Source organism: Nycticebus coucang, chromosome 8 (genome assembly GCF_027406575.1).
Source record: "Nycticebus coucang isolate mNycCou1 chromosome 8, mNycCou1.pri, whole genome shotgun sequence".
Lineage (NCBI taxonomy): Eukaryota > Metazoa > Chordata > Mammalia > Primates > Lorisidae > Nycticebus > Nycticebus coucang.
This window is the reverse complement of record NC_069787.1, coordinates 58,533,334-58,539,411: the sequence shown is the minus strand read 5'-3', so window position 1 is coordinate 58,539,411 and position 6,078 is coordinate 58,533,334. Positions and strand designations below refer to the sequence as shown.

Here is a 6,078-nt window from a genome sequence, read left to right as displayed (position 1 = left end):
GCTTAGGGGAAGAGAAAGAGTGGTAGCTTCTGGGAGAATTCTATGAAAATGATTTCAAAGCTTCCTTCCATCTCTTATTCCAGGGACAGTAACCTTGAAGAGAGTACAGTCTACTTCTAATTTAATTCATTAAAATAGGAATTATAAAAAAAAAATAAAATAGGAATTATAAGAATGGCTATTGCAGCAATTTTATAATTTTATATTCCTCTTAAATTCCATACTCTCAATTGTATTCATCTTTGGTGTCTTGGTCACTCGGTGTTTAGATTCATAATTAATACATAATACATAAATATTTGTTTACCTCATATATCTGTCACAATCCCTTGTTCTCAATTTTAGGTATAATATGTGGCATATTATGTGGCATTTTGATAGCCATTTCCATTTAGTATTTAAGTGTACACCTGAATGAATTTTTGCATATCTATGCCTCCATGTAACCACCACCCAGATCAAGGTACAGAATACTGCCAACAATCCAGAACGCTCCCGCATGCCCTCTCCACTCAACCCTTCCATGCCCCAGAGGTCACCACTCTTCCTACTTCTATCACTGGAGATTAAAACTAAAAGTCTTTTGAGTAAGTCCTTAGTCCAATGTAGGCTCATTCCTCTCCCCTGTTTTCTTCTCTTGGTTCATGATTGGAGGGTCTTATTCTCATCCTGCCATCAGGAGAGAGTTCTGTTTCAAGCATGGTTGGTTTAAAATGGATTTATGTGTAACCAATCATCCCAAAACATAAAGTGGCTAAATCCAAGGCTTTACTCTCTCTCACATTTTTGTGGGTGGACTGGGCTCCCTTGGCTCCCTGGGTTCTGCTTATCTCACTTGAAATCTCCTGTGCAGCTTCGATCAATTGGTAGCTGAAGCTGGGTCGCCTGGAGGACAGCAGTAGGCGGGAAGATCTGAGTTGCCTTCTTCACTCTGAGAATGTGAAAATGAGCTCAGGCTAAGAGTGTAAAAAATCTACCCAGCCATTCTTAGGCTGGAATAAGCTAGGGATAAAGCCAGATGCAAAGTTAGCAGAAGAATTTTTTCATCCAAGAGCAGCTGTAAATGGCCACAACTGTGTTTATTATTTACTAAAAAGCTTTTTTTCCCCCTAAAATCATAGATGATGTGAAGCTTTCATCAGTAAGAATGACACGTTTCACTTTTACCTGGAAGAGCTGAGCCAAACCCTCAAGATGCAGAGGGTTTCTGGACACAGCATTCTACTTCTATCATAGCTTTCTAATATCCAAGGAAACAGGACCCTGGGGTCCCCTTCACAGTCCAGACCTGATGCTAAACCTGTTACGTGGAACCTGCCTTGGTTTGAGCCTATCAACAATTGGATTCAGTACTAAAAATCACTGAATTGCATAGTCTAAAAATGTCTTTTGTGGTATGTGAATTTATGATCTATGGAATATGGCATCTCATTTTTATTTTATTTTTTTGAGACAGAGTCTCACTTGGTTGCTAGAGTGCATCAGCCTAGGTCACAGTAACCTCACACTCTTGGGCTCAAGTGATCCTCGTATCTCAGCCTTCCAAGTAGCTGAGACTACGGGTGCTCACTACAATGCCCAGCTAATTGTTGCATTTTTTTAGTAGAGACAAGGTCTTGGTCTTGGTTTTGTTTAAGCTGATCTCAAGCCTCTGAGCTCAAAGGATCCTCCTGACTCAGCCTCCTGAGTCATGCTGGGATTATAGTATGAGCAACCACACCCTGCCAAGCATCTCAATTTTTAATAACAATAGAAATTAAAAGACTTGGAATGTTGTGTATGGCTTTGAATCTGTTGGTACTTCCTGGGCCAACCAGGGACAGAATTGTTTTATTCTCATTTGTAACTGGTTTAGAACACTGAGTTTCCCTTATCTGCCTCATTTCCCATCCTCTATACACCCCCATTCTTCTTGAACCCCCTTCTCATCTACATAATGAAAATACTTCCAATGTTTTGAGTAAAAATTGTTGGGCGCTTAATGTCACTTCGCAGGGTTTCCTTGATGACCTCAACTTACAAAATCATTTTCAATTCAAAAACAGAAAAACTCTGCTTTATATTCTGCCTAAATTCCACCTTTCTCCCAAATCCTATACTAACTCTACTTTACCTGTGTGTGGCCACTGGCTCCATGGTTCCTCAGGAGTGTGGTAACCCTTGTTTCAGAGGGTCAACAAACCTGACTTTGTTGGGCTGCAGGTTTGTTCCCAACAGCCTTAAGCTGATTGGCCTAGAACAACCGCGGTACCTCGGTACTCCTCCACATGTCCCTCTCCATGCATGGAGTCTCCTGCCCATTTACAGCTTCTCCACATGGATTAGCTAAAGAACAGCAGTGATAAAGTGAAAATGAAATAGATTGTAAAATTTCTATGTAATTCCACTTCTGTTGAATCACTGTTATGTGCCAGGCACTTTTCTAACCCCGTGTGTGGCAAAATGTGAGCCTACAGATCGCTCATCTGGGAAAAAACGCTAGACACAGTTCCTGTCCTGGAACAGCGGACAGGGCCACCAGACAAACTGTGGGCTAAGACTTGATTCAATGAGATTGACAAAGAAGAGGACGCAGGGGAGATGGTGCTTCTAAAATTGCAGAAGATATTAGGGGGGCTTCTCCAGGGACATAGTATTCAGAGCCCTGAGCAGTTACCACCTGAGGGATAAATCTAGCACCTGAGTCATAACACATGGCAAGTGTGCCTGACTGTGTGCATCTGAGTCTGTTCCTCAAAGTCATGGCAATATGGAATTCAGTACAGTGGGAGGTGGCAGTAAGGAGTCCCAATATGGAAGGGAAAGTACTCTCAAAGACCGAGACTTGGACTTTGGGGATCTTAAGTTTGAAAATGTCTTCTCAATAGATATTTTAATGCATCTCAATTCTATCATTAAATTATTATCCAATAAATGCTTTGCATTTTTTTTGAGACAGAGTCTCACTCTGTTGCCCCAGACTAGAGTAGTGGTGTCCACCTAGCTCAGAGCATCCTCAAACTACGTGATCCTCTTGCCTCAGTTCCTGAGTAGGTGGGTCTACAGCCGCCTGCTGCAACACCTGATAATTTTTCTATTTTTAGTAGAGACAGGGTCTCACTTTTGCTCAGGCTGGTCTTGAACTCCAGATCTCAAGGGATCCTCCTGCCTCAGCCTCCCAGCGTGCTAGGATTACAAACATGTGCACTGCACCCAGCCTTTGCAATCATCTTCTAAGATTTTATATTTTAAAGGCAATTTTAGGTTCACTGCAAAATTGAGAGGAATGTACAGGGCTATCCCTTATACTTCCCACCCCTACACATGCATGGCCTTTCTCATTATCAACAGCATTCTTTATTTTTTAAAAGCCAGAAGTTATTTTAAATACAAACAGGTTACTAGCTGGCTAAAGAGAGAGAGGTCACCAACAAAAAATGATGGTATATAATGGCGTTTTCTTTTTCTTTCTCTGTAAATATATTTAAAACTGTACATTAGAACTAACAAGTGAGGGTTATTTGAGTACAAACCAAGTCAGCTTTCTTGGACAGTGTGACTCAATGATGGAGCAAATAGGGTCGAGAATGATCCAGAGAAAAGTAAAACAAATTGGCTGTTTATGGAACCAACTGCTAATATAAATAGAAATGCTTTTAGCACATGTTATTTCCAGGAATCTCCCAGACTGACTGAAATAGGGCAGAATAAAAATGGAAAATTACTTCAGAAGGTCTTTTGCATATTAGATACTACCACTTACCAGTTGCCTTGAGTTTGTGAGCTTCTTGATTGAAGTACTGTTTGGATTCAGACTAAAATGTAAGGAAGGAATTGTAAAGGAAATTTGGAGTATGTAAGAAAAAGAAGTAATGAGATATGTTTGTTTTTAAGTTGCCTCAATTCAAAATGTGTTTTTTAATTTGCAAACCGCAGGCCTTCTCTAAGGAGCCTCAATTCCGAGAATTTGTACCAATTAAGTGAAATACACTTGAAAACAAAAACCTATAAAAACAAGGCTATATATGCTTTCAGGATGGATATGATGTTTAAAGGGAGAGGAGGAACATAGGGAGAAGATAATAAACCTGAAGGAAGTAGCCATGAAATGGAATTTTCCTGGGAAGTTGTAAGTTTGTCCAAATTTCACCCAGAGAAGTATGTCCCAAAAATTCAATCATCATAGGTACATTCATTTTGCTTGCTTAATTTAATCCTTAGACCAGTGGTTCTCAAAGTGTGGCTCATGGACCACCAGCAGCAGCGGCATCACCTGGAAGCATTGAAGAAAAGGAAATCCCGTCAGGTATGCTGGCGTGCACCAGTAGTCCCAGTTACTAAGGCTGAGGCAGGAAGATGGCTTGAGCTCAGGAGTTTGAGACCAGCCTGTGTGATATAGAAAGATACCTTTCTCAAAAAAAAAAACCTCTCCCAACTCTCCAGACTTTCTGATTTAGGAACTCAGAATCTGTGTTTTAACACACCTCTGTGTGATCTGATGCGTGCCAAGGTTAGACCTATCTGCTTCCCTACAGGTTCTTGTGTTTTTAGTTTGGGGTATCTACAAAAGAAAAGTTAGCTTGTTTTCCTTCTGTCCAGATTTAGGTGGATATTTGGCCTCATTTCTGAAGCACAGGATGTCTGAAGGATGGGGAGAGGGTTCTGAGTGTGAGTTTGTTCTGGGATATAAAGGCATGCAAATTGAAGGAAGATGTGTTGAATTGAAGAGGACAAGGCTATGTGCCTCCTGCAGATCCAGGGGGCTGGCAGAGAGGACGCTAGGACCCATTTGCATAAGGAACCAGAGAGCCTTATGAAAAGAAAGTTACCCTAAGGAAAGAGAACATCGGTACGCACCAGCTTAGCTCTGTTAGAGCCGAGGCGTGGGAGATGGTGCTGGTTTTGAAATAGGTCTGCAAGCTCCTTGGTGCTCCTTCCTTCATGTGGTGCCGCTTGAGTCTCCTCTGAGTGTGGCTGGACTTAGTGATTTGTCTCTAGTGATAGTGTGTTGCTTTAGTCATCAAAAGGCACTGTGGTACTTTCTTTTTTCTTGCTCTTGAATCACTTGCTCTTGGGGAAGCCAGTCTTCATGTCCTGAAGATCCTCATGAAGCACTATCAGGAAGCCTGTGTGCTAAGGAACTGAGTTTTCTTAAGGTCTTCCAGCCCCAGCCAAGGCTTCATACAACTGCAGAGACAGAGCCAACTGCAGCCTCCTGCATCCTAACCCAGACTTCTGTCTCCACCCTCTGCCCACTCTCATCACCCATACCTGCGCACAGTTTAAGTCTACTTTTTAAAAAGTGCTTTGTAAGTGCTCACTTCGGCAGCACATATACTAAAATTGGAACAATACAGAGAAGATTTGCCTGGCCCCTGCGCAGGGATGACACGCAAATTCGTGAAGCGTTCCATATTTTTAAAAAGTGCTTTGTAACAGGTTTGTAGTTTTCTGTGGGACAAATGATAAAATCAAGTAAGAGATGAGATTTTATTCAAAGGGAATAACTCAATTAGGATAGTGTTCAGCTTGACTCATATTGCAGGAAAAGTTGGAATTTTGGCTGCTTTGAAGGGATGTAAGACACTAAGGGTATAAGAAATGAGAAGTAACTAATAATTTAGATAATAAATTGAAAGTTTTGCGCTCTTAAATGAATTCATGTACATCTCCCTTTCACAGATTTTGGACTATATTTCAAGCAGGAATCGTGCAGCTTGCATTGTCAGTTTTAGATATGAACCAACTCTCTCATTTCCAAGATTTAGAAAGTCTAACCCAGTCTATCAAAATTTCAATCTCTCATCCAATTCAAATAACAACAGATGTTAAGTGCTGATATCTAAAGAGCGGCAGTGACTGTCTCTGTGTGCTCAATGCTGGGTAGCCTGAAACCAGATCTGTTTCCTGTGCCTGGCTCGGCGGTAGGGAAGATTTTCTTAACATGTCTGCTCTAAGCTGCCTGCTTTCTCCTTAGGGTAGGACAGGGCTAAAAGGAGTCAGGAGCCTTCCTCCTCCCTCCTCCCTCTCCCCTCTATGGGGCCCAATCAGTAAGGGGAGAACAGCGTTCCTTAAGTACTCTCTCTGTATCACGGACTT

The 6,078-nt window shown here is 41.5% G+C and overlaps 1 non-coding gene across 1 annotated transcript; it reads left to right on the top strand.

The window, feature by feature from the left end:
• The first annotated feature begins 5,292 nt into the window (after nt 1-5,292).
• On the top strand, nt 5,293-5,399 carry LOC128592863 (U6 spliceosomal RNA). The gene has a single exon (XR_008382075.1). It is a non-coding gene; the product is annotated as a U6 spliceosomal RNA (small nuclear RNA).
• The last annotated feature ends 679 nt before the right edge of the window (nt 5,400-6,078 follow it).